We start from the raw sequence: 10,368 nt of genomic DNA, 5'->3' as shown, positions 1-10,368 counted from the left end.
GTCTGAAACATGGCTGAAACCCTCGATTCCCAAAACACGAGTAAAGCTTCCAGGTTTCAATTGTATTCGCCAGGATAGGGTGTATTCGGTTGGTGGTGGCGTGGCGATCTATCTGAGAGATTCTTTTCAGCACAACGTCTTGAAGACTTCAAATGGAAGTATTCCAGGTATGGAGTACCTCTTCATGGAAGTTTGGTGTTCCGGTTCTAAGTTTCTTTTGGGTGTTGTTTACAGGCCTCCCTCGACACCATTCCTTGATGACTTTGAAACTCTGCTCATGGATTTCGTCCCTCATTATAATGATATTATGATCATGGGAGATTTTAATTGTAATCTACTAAAAAATGATTCGGCGGTAACTAATTTCAGGAATGTTGTGTCTTCAGTTAATTTGAGTATCTTGCCGACCTCAGCTACCTATCATATTCCTGCATGTAGCTCCTTGTTAGATTTGATGTTGGTCATAGCTCCTCGTAAGGTTAAGGATTTTCATAATGTTGGTGCGCCCGGTTTCTCGAACCATGATCTTGTTCATTTGTCTTACGATTTGCGTTGTCCGAAGTCAAAGCATAAAATTGTGCAATATCGTGATTACAGGAATTTGAATGTTGAGCTGTTGCGTGATGAGGCTCGTGTGCAGGATTGGGGTGCTGTCAGGCGTCGAAACTGCGTAGATGAAAAGGTTGATATTCTTACCAATATAATTAGCTCCTTGTTCGACAAACATGTCCCTTTGAAAACTTCGCGGGTTCGGCGTCCACCTGCACCTTGGTTCACTGATGTCATCAAACGAACAATGAAGCGTCGTGATCGTGCGCATGCTGCTTTCCGTCGCACCAGGTCTCGTCAACACTGGGACAGATATAGGAGGCTCAGGAATGAATGCAATCGTCTTTGCAGAGATAGTAGGAGGGAGGACATTGCCCATAATGTTGAGGATGGTCATTCGGCAAATACTTGGCACTATTTGAAGTCGTTGGGTGTGGGTGAAGACTCTGAATCGCGGAGTGACACTCTATTGATTGATGTCAATGAATTAAATAATCACTTTGTTAAACCGCCTATCGTTCTAAGTCCGGATATCAAATTACATTCATTGGATATAATTGAATCTCAGCCTTCTCCTGATTGTGAGTCTTTTGTTTACAGCCAATGTACTGAGGATGAGGTGATGAAGGCATTGACCAGTATTAAGTCGAACGCTGTTGGGAATGACAATATTGTACTCAAGTTTGTTATGTTGATCTCTTCTCATGTCGTTTCTCCGTTGACGCACATTTTCAATTATGCATTATCGAACAATGTATTTCCACGGTCTTGGAAGGAATCGATAGTTGTGCCGCTCCCCAAAATCCTTCAACCCAAAACATTGACAGACTATCGTCCTATCTCTATTCTTCCTGTGTTTTCAAAAGTTTTTGAGCGAATAGTTCACTCCCAAATTGGTTGTTTTTTAAATACTCACAATCTTTTGAGTCCATTTCAGTCCGGTTTCCATCCAGGACATAGCACGTCTACGGCACTTCTCAAGGTCACTGAAGATGTACGGCTAGCTATGGACAAAAGGCAGGTAACCGTGTTGCTCCTATTGGATTTCAGCAAGGCATTTGATTCGGTTGACCATGACATCCTTTTGAAACGGTTAGGTTCTTCATATAACTTTTCTGATTCGGCAGTATCATGGTTTAGATCGTATCTTACTCAGAGAAGGCAATGTGTGAGAAGTGGTGATCGTTTTTCTGACTTCCAGGATGTTATTGCGGGTGTGCCTCAGGGCAGTGTGCTCGGTCCTCTTTTGTTTTCATTGTTCATTAACCCTATTACCGGTATTTTTAAACATTGTTCATTGCACATGTATGCCGACGACTTGCAGTTATACATCCATACATCACTGGATGATCTGAATCCTACAATTCGAGCTTTAAATGACGATTTGAGACTACTTCTGGGCTGGACGAAAGCATTTGGCATAATCCCAAATCCCAAAAAGTTCCAAGCAATCATTTTGGGTTCGAATAAGCTTTTATGTCGTTTTGAACAGCATATGGAGAACTTGATATTTGATGGAACTGTCATTCCCTTTACTGATACTGTAAAGAATCTTGGTGTTATTATTGATTCCACTTTGTCATGGGCTCCTCATATCCAATCCGTCTGTCAGAGGAGTTTTAGTTCACTTCATGCACTGAACACGTTAAACGTTAAAGAGGTTGCTTCCATTGAAAATAAAGAAACTTCTCTGCACAACACTAATATTCCCTATAATTGAGTATGCTGATATAGTTTATCAAAGTATAACCAGTGAATTAAGTTTCAAACTGCAGAAAATACAGAATGCTTGTGTTCGATTTGTTTATGGATTACGCAAGTATGACCATGTTTCCCACTGTAGAGAATCCTTGCGATGGTTAACTTTGGAAGAACGACGAAAAATTCATATGCTCAGACTTCTTTGGCGTATTCTCAATCAGGGTATACCGTCGTATCTGAGGGAATTCTTCTCTGTCTTGGGTGGCCGAGATTGTGTAGTTAGGACAGAAAACAGGGGCTTATTGTCCATTCCACTTCACAAAACCAACTTCATTGGTAATTCTTACACTGTGCAAAGTGTCCGCGGTTGGAATAATTTGTCAATGGAATTACGAACAGTTGCAACTTTCAATTCTTTTAAGTTCAAGCTCAATGCTGAGTTCTATGCTTCACCTGTAAGGGAAAATTGATATCTCTTCTTCTTCTTCTTCTTCTTCTTCTTCTTCTTCTTCTTCTTCTTCTTCTTCTTCTTCTTCTAATAATAATAATAATAATAATAATAATAATAATAATAATAATAATAATAATAATAATAATAATAATAATAATAATAATAATAATAATAATAATAATAATAATAATAATAATAATAATAATAATAATAATAATAATAATAATAATAATAATAATAATAATAATAATAATAATAATAATAATAATAATAATAATAATAATAATAATAATAATAATAATAATAATAATAATAATAATAATAATAATAATAATAATAATAATAATAATAATAATAATAATAATAATAATAATAATAATAATAATAATAATAAATCTTGCCATGTTTCAGATTCTAGTATATTGTTGAATTTTTCAAAATCTGTAATTTTTATTTCTTTATTATTATTTGTTTTTTCCCTGTTGTTATTATTATTGTTTGTTATGATATGTAATCCAGTACCATAATGATCTGTGATGCTGATTTGGCAGATACAACTTTTGATATTATTTAATGTATCACCGGAATAAAAAACATGATCTATGCAAGAAACAGAGCCATTAAAAACCCTTGTTGGACTGTTAATGCAAGATACTCACTCTCTCGGGGAGCTATAAATTGAGAGTAGGTACCCACCTGTCAGTTAGTCTTGTGTAAGCGATAGTAAGCGATAAGTCAGTCTTGTGTAAGCGATAGTTTGTGCGATAAGTCCGTGTTGGTCAGCGATATAGTAAGCGATTAGTACAGTGTTAGTCAGTGAGTTTTTCCAGTGCGATATCTAAGTGTTTACTACCGCGATAAGTAACAGTAAAGTACCTAGCTCTATACATGCACATAATTGACAATGAAAGAGATGGTGTTATGTTTATCTCTACATGCATACAAGAGGCGCATGTTAATGAGATTTCGTATAGGTAGGTTCCCTATACGTAAGGGTAATAGAAAGTAAAAATAGGTAGGTACATAGGTAATAAAAAAAAAAATCCCAGAGGGACGGACCCAGCTTGTTTAAAAAAAGCGCAAATGAATACTTTTTCAAGTCGAAATTCTGGTTCGAAGAACCTTTTTAATCCAATTTTGAGCGCATCTGTCATTCACCACATTAGTTTTCTAGCATCAAGAGTGTTTTACAGGTAGTCAAGTGGTTATTTCTCCGGGAAGAACGTGAGTTAAAAAGGCAAAAAAGGTCTCATTCTGATCCTTGAATAAAGCGCAAGTTTTCCTGAAAGATGGAGACCTCTTCTCCAAAATTTCCTCGGACAAAACCGTAAAAATCGGACATGACAACGTAAATTATTTCGAGCTTAAAAAACATATCAAAACTCAACTTTGGAAATCTCAGGTGTATTCAGATCAAAATTTTGTGCTCTGGGTCGCGGTGTTTAACAAAAGAGTTTATTGATTAAAACGAAAAAGTTATGACTTATGACCTAAAAACTGACACAAGGTCTGTGATTTTTTAAAATTTGGTTTTTTGGACTTTTCTCGGAAACGAAGCCGAAGGAAAATGACCCAAAGAACTTTGTTGGAAATGATGAGATCTACCTACCCTGAGCCGTTATCAGTGTTTTTCTCACACCCTGTATAGATGTTCAGCACGTTTGAATCTTCATTCAACTTACTTTTTCTTCAAATGCAAAGCAACAGTGGAATACCGAGTCCCGTGTTTCAAAATGAGAAGCAGAATGTTTAAGCTGATTTGAATTTTGTCCTGGAGGTTATCCGTATGAAGATCAAATGCAATCTGAACCAAAGCTGAAATAACGTTATCAAATCATTAAGGAGCGCGGCAGCGCTCAACCCCGCCATGTCAAGAAGGTTTGATTAACCGCGCTTCTAGAGATATTATACGCCACATAGAAAGTAGCAATTTTCAAGTAGTTGTAGAGGGAAAACTACAAACGACTCCGTCTGGGATTTTTAGCTAAATCCCCTTTAGGGGTGAGCTATTCATTTCTATCGAAAGTCACAACTTTGGGTTGGGGTTGTGTTTTTTGGGTCTTTTGGGTCACTAGGAAGCTATTCGCTATGAAAACTCATTTTGATATTTATATACAGGGTGTTCCAGAATTTATGCTTAGATTGTTTTTTTCGGAGCCTGTTTGAAAGTGCAAAAAAAACGTAATTCTTTGATTTTTGATGCGGATATTTTGGCAATATCGCGATGCGGGAAAAATTTCGCGAAGTCCGCGAAGTGGGTGCCAACATTGGATTTTTATGTGAGAACCCCTATTTTTTATTACATACTAGCCGAAATCCTTAAGGCATGGCCGTTCATGTCACTCATCCATTTAGTGGTCTTGCTCGACGTAGCTTAACAATAACGAACCGGAAAATAGCCTATAACCTTCACGGGAGTGCAAGCATAAGTTCACAAAGTTTCATAGCAATCGGATGAGAGGTTTTGCCAGGCATAAAGTTCGAACACACACACCACACACACACACACACACACACACACACACACACACACACACACACACACACACACACACACACACACACACACACACAAATATTCATTTTTAGTCCGTCCTTCCTTTATTAAATTTCAATAGCATTAATATAAGGTACTAGCCGAAACCCGTTGCTTCGCTTCGGATTTCCGCTAGTTCATCCTGAGGCATGGCCGAACTTGTAGAACATAATAAAAAATACAATCGCGCTGCGCGCTCCCTAATAACTGCATAGTTATCGAACTAAAAACATAAACGAAACTCAAAATGTTAGTCGAGAGCGGAACATTTCTCTCCCGCAGTCTCTGCTTCCTGTGTATTTCTTATGGAACTAATTTTTACTCTATAAACTTCATGTCACTCACCCATTTAGTGGTCTCGCTCGGCGTATAGTTTAACAAAAACGAACCGGAAAATAGCCTATAACCTTCACGGGAGTGCAAGCAATAAGTTGACAAAGTTTCATAGCAATCTGATGAGCGGTTTGGGCAGGCATAAAGTTCGAACAAACACACAAATATTCATTTTTAGCCCGTCCTTCCTTTATTATTACGATAGTTAGCTCTCGGCTATGAAGTGAAGGGAGATTTCATCCGGGGTCCTCCATGTATTAAGAAATTTCATCAGCTGTATTGTCCAACGGCGGGAAACACGTATCCAATGTAAGTTAATAATAATAAATAAGTACCTAGGTACCTATTTATACATAGAAGAGAAAAAAAACCCCTTGCCATTGCCACTCAAAGGATTTTTATTTTATTTTATTTATTTTTTTTTTTTTATTGAGTGTTTTACCACCGTTTTTATTTCGTAGGAATGAAACAACAGTATAGCAGTTACTGCTACATTATTATATCCCTCACTTTTCAGCCGGGAAACTTGGCAGTAGCCATGGGAACCCTGCTAGGTTCGACAATTTTAGAAGTGATTTTTTATGGCATCTAACAAATTAATAAATACATCACATTTAATAAAATAAATAGGTACCGTACCTACCTATTTATTTTACCTGATTATTGCAAATTATGACAAACGAAGGTAAGAAGAATAGGTAGGCAGTAGGCACCTAAGTAGTAGAACAGAACTACGAATAAGTATGTACGATACGTCAGGTATATCTCAGCGGAACAAACCCACCTCTATGGCTGTGTGATCAAGAGCACATAGGTACATACATAGTTAACATTAGGACTATAAGCCTCGGGATTTAATATAGGTGCTGTAGATCTGGGGTTGAATAAAATATTTCTCCCGTTGCCCCGCCCTCATATAAGATATCATTTATTATTAAAAATATTAAAATCGTTTCGGTCCATGCCTGGTATCTTGAGTAGTTCTGCAATGTGCCACACATAAATAAAAAATCCCTTTCCCGTGTTAGGTTTAGGTACAAGCAGTTGTTATCTCTGAGCATTGTTGGATACTATACCCAATTAATCGTAATCACATGTTTCATTGTTTCACCCTCCTACATTACAGTGACACCAGTCTTTGAAATTTATGTCCCTAGGGAGCGGGGTTATCCGTCTTTTGTGCGGGAAGAAGGTATAGTTGATTATCGTCCGGTGTCGATTATTATACCTAACTATCGACCAATATGTGGTAGAGTCGGGTGGTAATAGGTAAAGGATAATAGTTTTTATGCCTAATGCGGGACTTGTTTTATGGGAGTTTCCTTTTCACTTAAGTGTATGTACCTCCTTTGGCTGTATAGGTAGGCTGAAGGCCATTTTACCAATAAAAATCTGTGAACATCACACGACTTTCTATTACATTTGCAGAATACGTAGGTATTTGAAAAGAAATAGAAAGTAAAAAAAAAAAAAATGTAATAAAAGGGAAATTTGTTGACACAGGGGAGTATCGAACCCGCAACTTCTCAACTGTATGTCGGACAGTTCTAAAAGTAAGGGTAATAGAAAGTAAAAAAAATAAAATAAATGATGGAGGAAACTGTAACAACGGAGGTCTTATCGTCCCGAAATCGAAGAGAGAAACCGAGTTTTAACTCACTTTGTGGCCCCCGATTTTTTAGTCCGTCCTTCCTTTATTATTACTAATAATAAAAGGTATAGTGGACGGACTATTGTATTCGCTTCGGTGTCGTCTGTCGGTCGGTCTGTCGGTCTGTCTGTCTGTCTGTCTGTCTGTCTGTCTGTCTGTCTGTCTGTCTGTCTGTCTGTCTGTCTGTCTGTCTGTCTGTCTGTCTGTCTGTCTGTCTGTCTGTCTGTCTGTCTGTCTGTCTGTCTGTCTGTCTGTCTGTCTGTCTGTCTGTCTGTCTGTCTGTCTGTCTGTCTGTCTGTCTGTCTGTCTGTCTGTCTGTCTGTCTGTCTGTCTGTCTGTCTGTCTGTCTGTCTGTCTGTCTGTCTGTCTGTCTGTCTGTCTGTCTGTCTGTCTGTCTGTCTGTCTGTCTGTCTGTCTGTCTGTCTGTCTGTCTGTCCCCATAGAAGGACTTATCCAAACCTGGTCGACCTGTATATCAAATTAAAGGTCTTTTTACCAGGATCATGAAAATGGTGGTGCAAATTTTGTCCAGAAAACCATAAAGCCGAAAATCCAAAAAAACTGGTTTTTGGGGGATTTTTTTTACATTTTCTCACATAAATGAGCTCTGATCTTGAAATTTGTCGCGACGACCTATGAACTCAGAGCGAGAAAGTTTTAGATAACACTTCAGTCGATCATTTCAGACCGGTTTTAGCGTCACCTATGTTAAGCTACGCCGAGCAAAGCCAATAAATGGATGGGTGACTTAAAGTTAATTGAGTAATTGTGGGATTTTTTTTTTCACATTTTCTCACACAAATGAGCTCTGATCTCGAACTTTGTCGCGACGACCTATGAACTCAAAGCGAGAAAGTTTTAGATAACATTTCAGTCGATCATTTAAGACCGGTTTTAGCGTCAGATATGTTAAGCTACGCCGAGCAAGGCCGATAAATGGATGGGTGACTTGAACCTTATATTGGGAATAAGGGAGAACGGGCTCTAGTCTTGATTTTAAATCATTACATGAACGTAAAATCAAATCAAGAATGATAATAAACTGAATATTAAACAAATTAGGTAGGTACATAGGTACTGATTTTCTCTAATCACGATCGAATAAACTACGGGCTAAAAAATTCCCGGAGGGACGGACCCAGCTTGTTGATAAAATTTGGACCGATTGCAATACTTTCATAACTAGTAGGTATAGCTCGCTATACTGTAGAAAGTAAAAAGGTATAGTGGATCGGCTATTTTATTCGCTTCGGTGTCGTCTGTCTGTCACTCTGTCTGTTCCCATAGAAGGACTTATCCAAACCTGGTCGGCCTGTGTGAGACAAATTTTGTCCAGAAAACCATAAAGCAACAAGCGGGGCCCGCGTCCCTCCGGGAATTTTTCGATCTTGGTTAAAGAAAATCAGTATTTATGTACCTACCTATTTTGTTTAATATTCAGTTTATTATTATTCTTGATGTTGTTAGTATGTTAGTTATCTATGCAAACATGAACAACCAGGTAGTGATGTTTCATTAGTCCGTCCTTCCTTTATTATTACTAATAATAAAAGGTATAGTGGACGGACTATTGTATTCGCTTCGGTGTCTGTCTGTCTGTCCGTCAGTCTGTCTGTCCCCATAGAAGGACTTATCCAAACCTGGTCGACCTATATATCAAATTAAAGGTCTTTTTACCAGGATCACGAAAATGGTGGTGCAAATTTTGTCCAGAGAACTATAAAACCAAAAAACGAAAAAAACTGGTTTTAGTCCTCCAGTGGGACAAGGTCTGTCAGTCCTTATGAGGTTAGTCATCAGTCAGTTGTGAAGTTATTCATCAGTCACTTCTTATGCTAGTATCCTTGTAATGAAACAGATTTTTATAGGTAATCATCTCTCTTAGAAATCCCAAAGTCATCGAATCAGAACAAACATGAAAATACTGAAGTCTCTCTACTATCCCATTCTCTTTAAGTTCCTGCTTTTGACAAATTTTGCATCTATAGAAAAGCAAGCGCCATTTCATAACATCGGCAAATGCAATTATTCAATCAAAAAATAGAAAGTAAAAAAAAAAAAAAATCCTTCTCTACCAAAAATGTATAGGTATACAAACTTGTGCAGTTCCTTTCTAGATTTAATGAAAGAAAAACAAGCTGTGTCCGTCCCTCCGGGAATTTTTAGCCCGTAGTGATTAGAGAAAATCAGTACCTATCTATGTACCTACATAATTTGTTTAATTTTCAGTTTATTATTATTCTTGATTTGATTTTTTTATTTTACTTTCATGTAATGATTTAAAATCAAGACTGGAGCCCGTTCTCCCTTTATTCCCAATATAATGTCACCCATCCATTTATTGGCCTTTCTCGGCGTAGCTTAACATAGGTAACGCTAAAACCGGTCTTAAATGATCGGCTGAAGTGTTATCTAAAACTTTCTCGCTTTGAGTTCATAGGTCGTCGCGACAAATTTCGAGATCAGAGCTCATTTGTGTGAGAAAATGTGAAAAAAATCCCCCAAAAACCAGTTTTTTTTTTGGATTTTTGGCTTTATGGTTTTCTGGACAAAACTTGCACCACCATTAAAGACCTTTAATTTGATATATAGGTCGACCAGGTTTGGATTAGTCCTTCTATGGGGACAGACAGACCGACCAACCGAGTGACAGACACCGAAGCGAATACAGTAGTCCGTCCCTTATACCTTTTTATTACTATTGTAATAATAAAGGAAGGACGGACTAAACAAGCAGGGTCCGTCCCTCCGGGAATTTTTCGATCTTGGTTAAGGAAAATCAATATTTATGTACCTACCTATTTTATTTAATATTCAGTTTATTATTATTATTCTTGATTTGATTTTTTGGGTTTACTTTTATGTAATGATTTAAAATCAAGACTAGAGCCCATTCTCCCTTTATTCCCATTATAACGTTTAAGTCACCCATCCATTTATTGGCCTTCCTCGGCGTAGCTTAACATAGGTAACGCTAAAATCGGTCTTAAATTCACGACTGAAGTGTTATCTAAAACTTTCTCGCTTTGAGTTCATAGGTCGTCGCGACAAATTTCAAGATCAGAGCTCAATTGTGTGAGAAAATGTGAAAAAAAAATCCCACAATTACTCAATTAACTTTAAGTCACCCATCCATTTATTGGCCTT

Source organism: Diaphorina citri, unplaced genomic scaffold (genome assembly GCF_000475195.1).
Source record: "Diaphorina citri unplaced genomic scaffold, Diaci psyllid genome assembly version 1.1 scaffold3202, whole genome shotgun sequence".
Taxonomy (NCBI): Eukaryota; Metazoa; Arthropoda; class Insecta; order Hemiptera; family Psyllidae; genus Diaphorina; species Diaphorina citri.
This window is presented reverse-complemented; position numbering follows the sequence as displayed.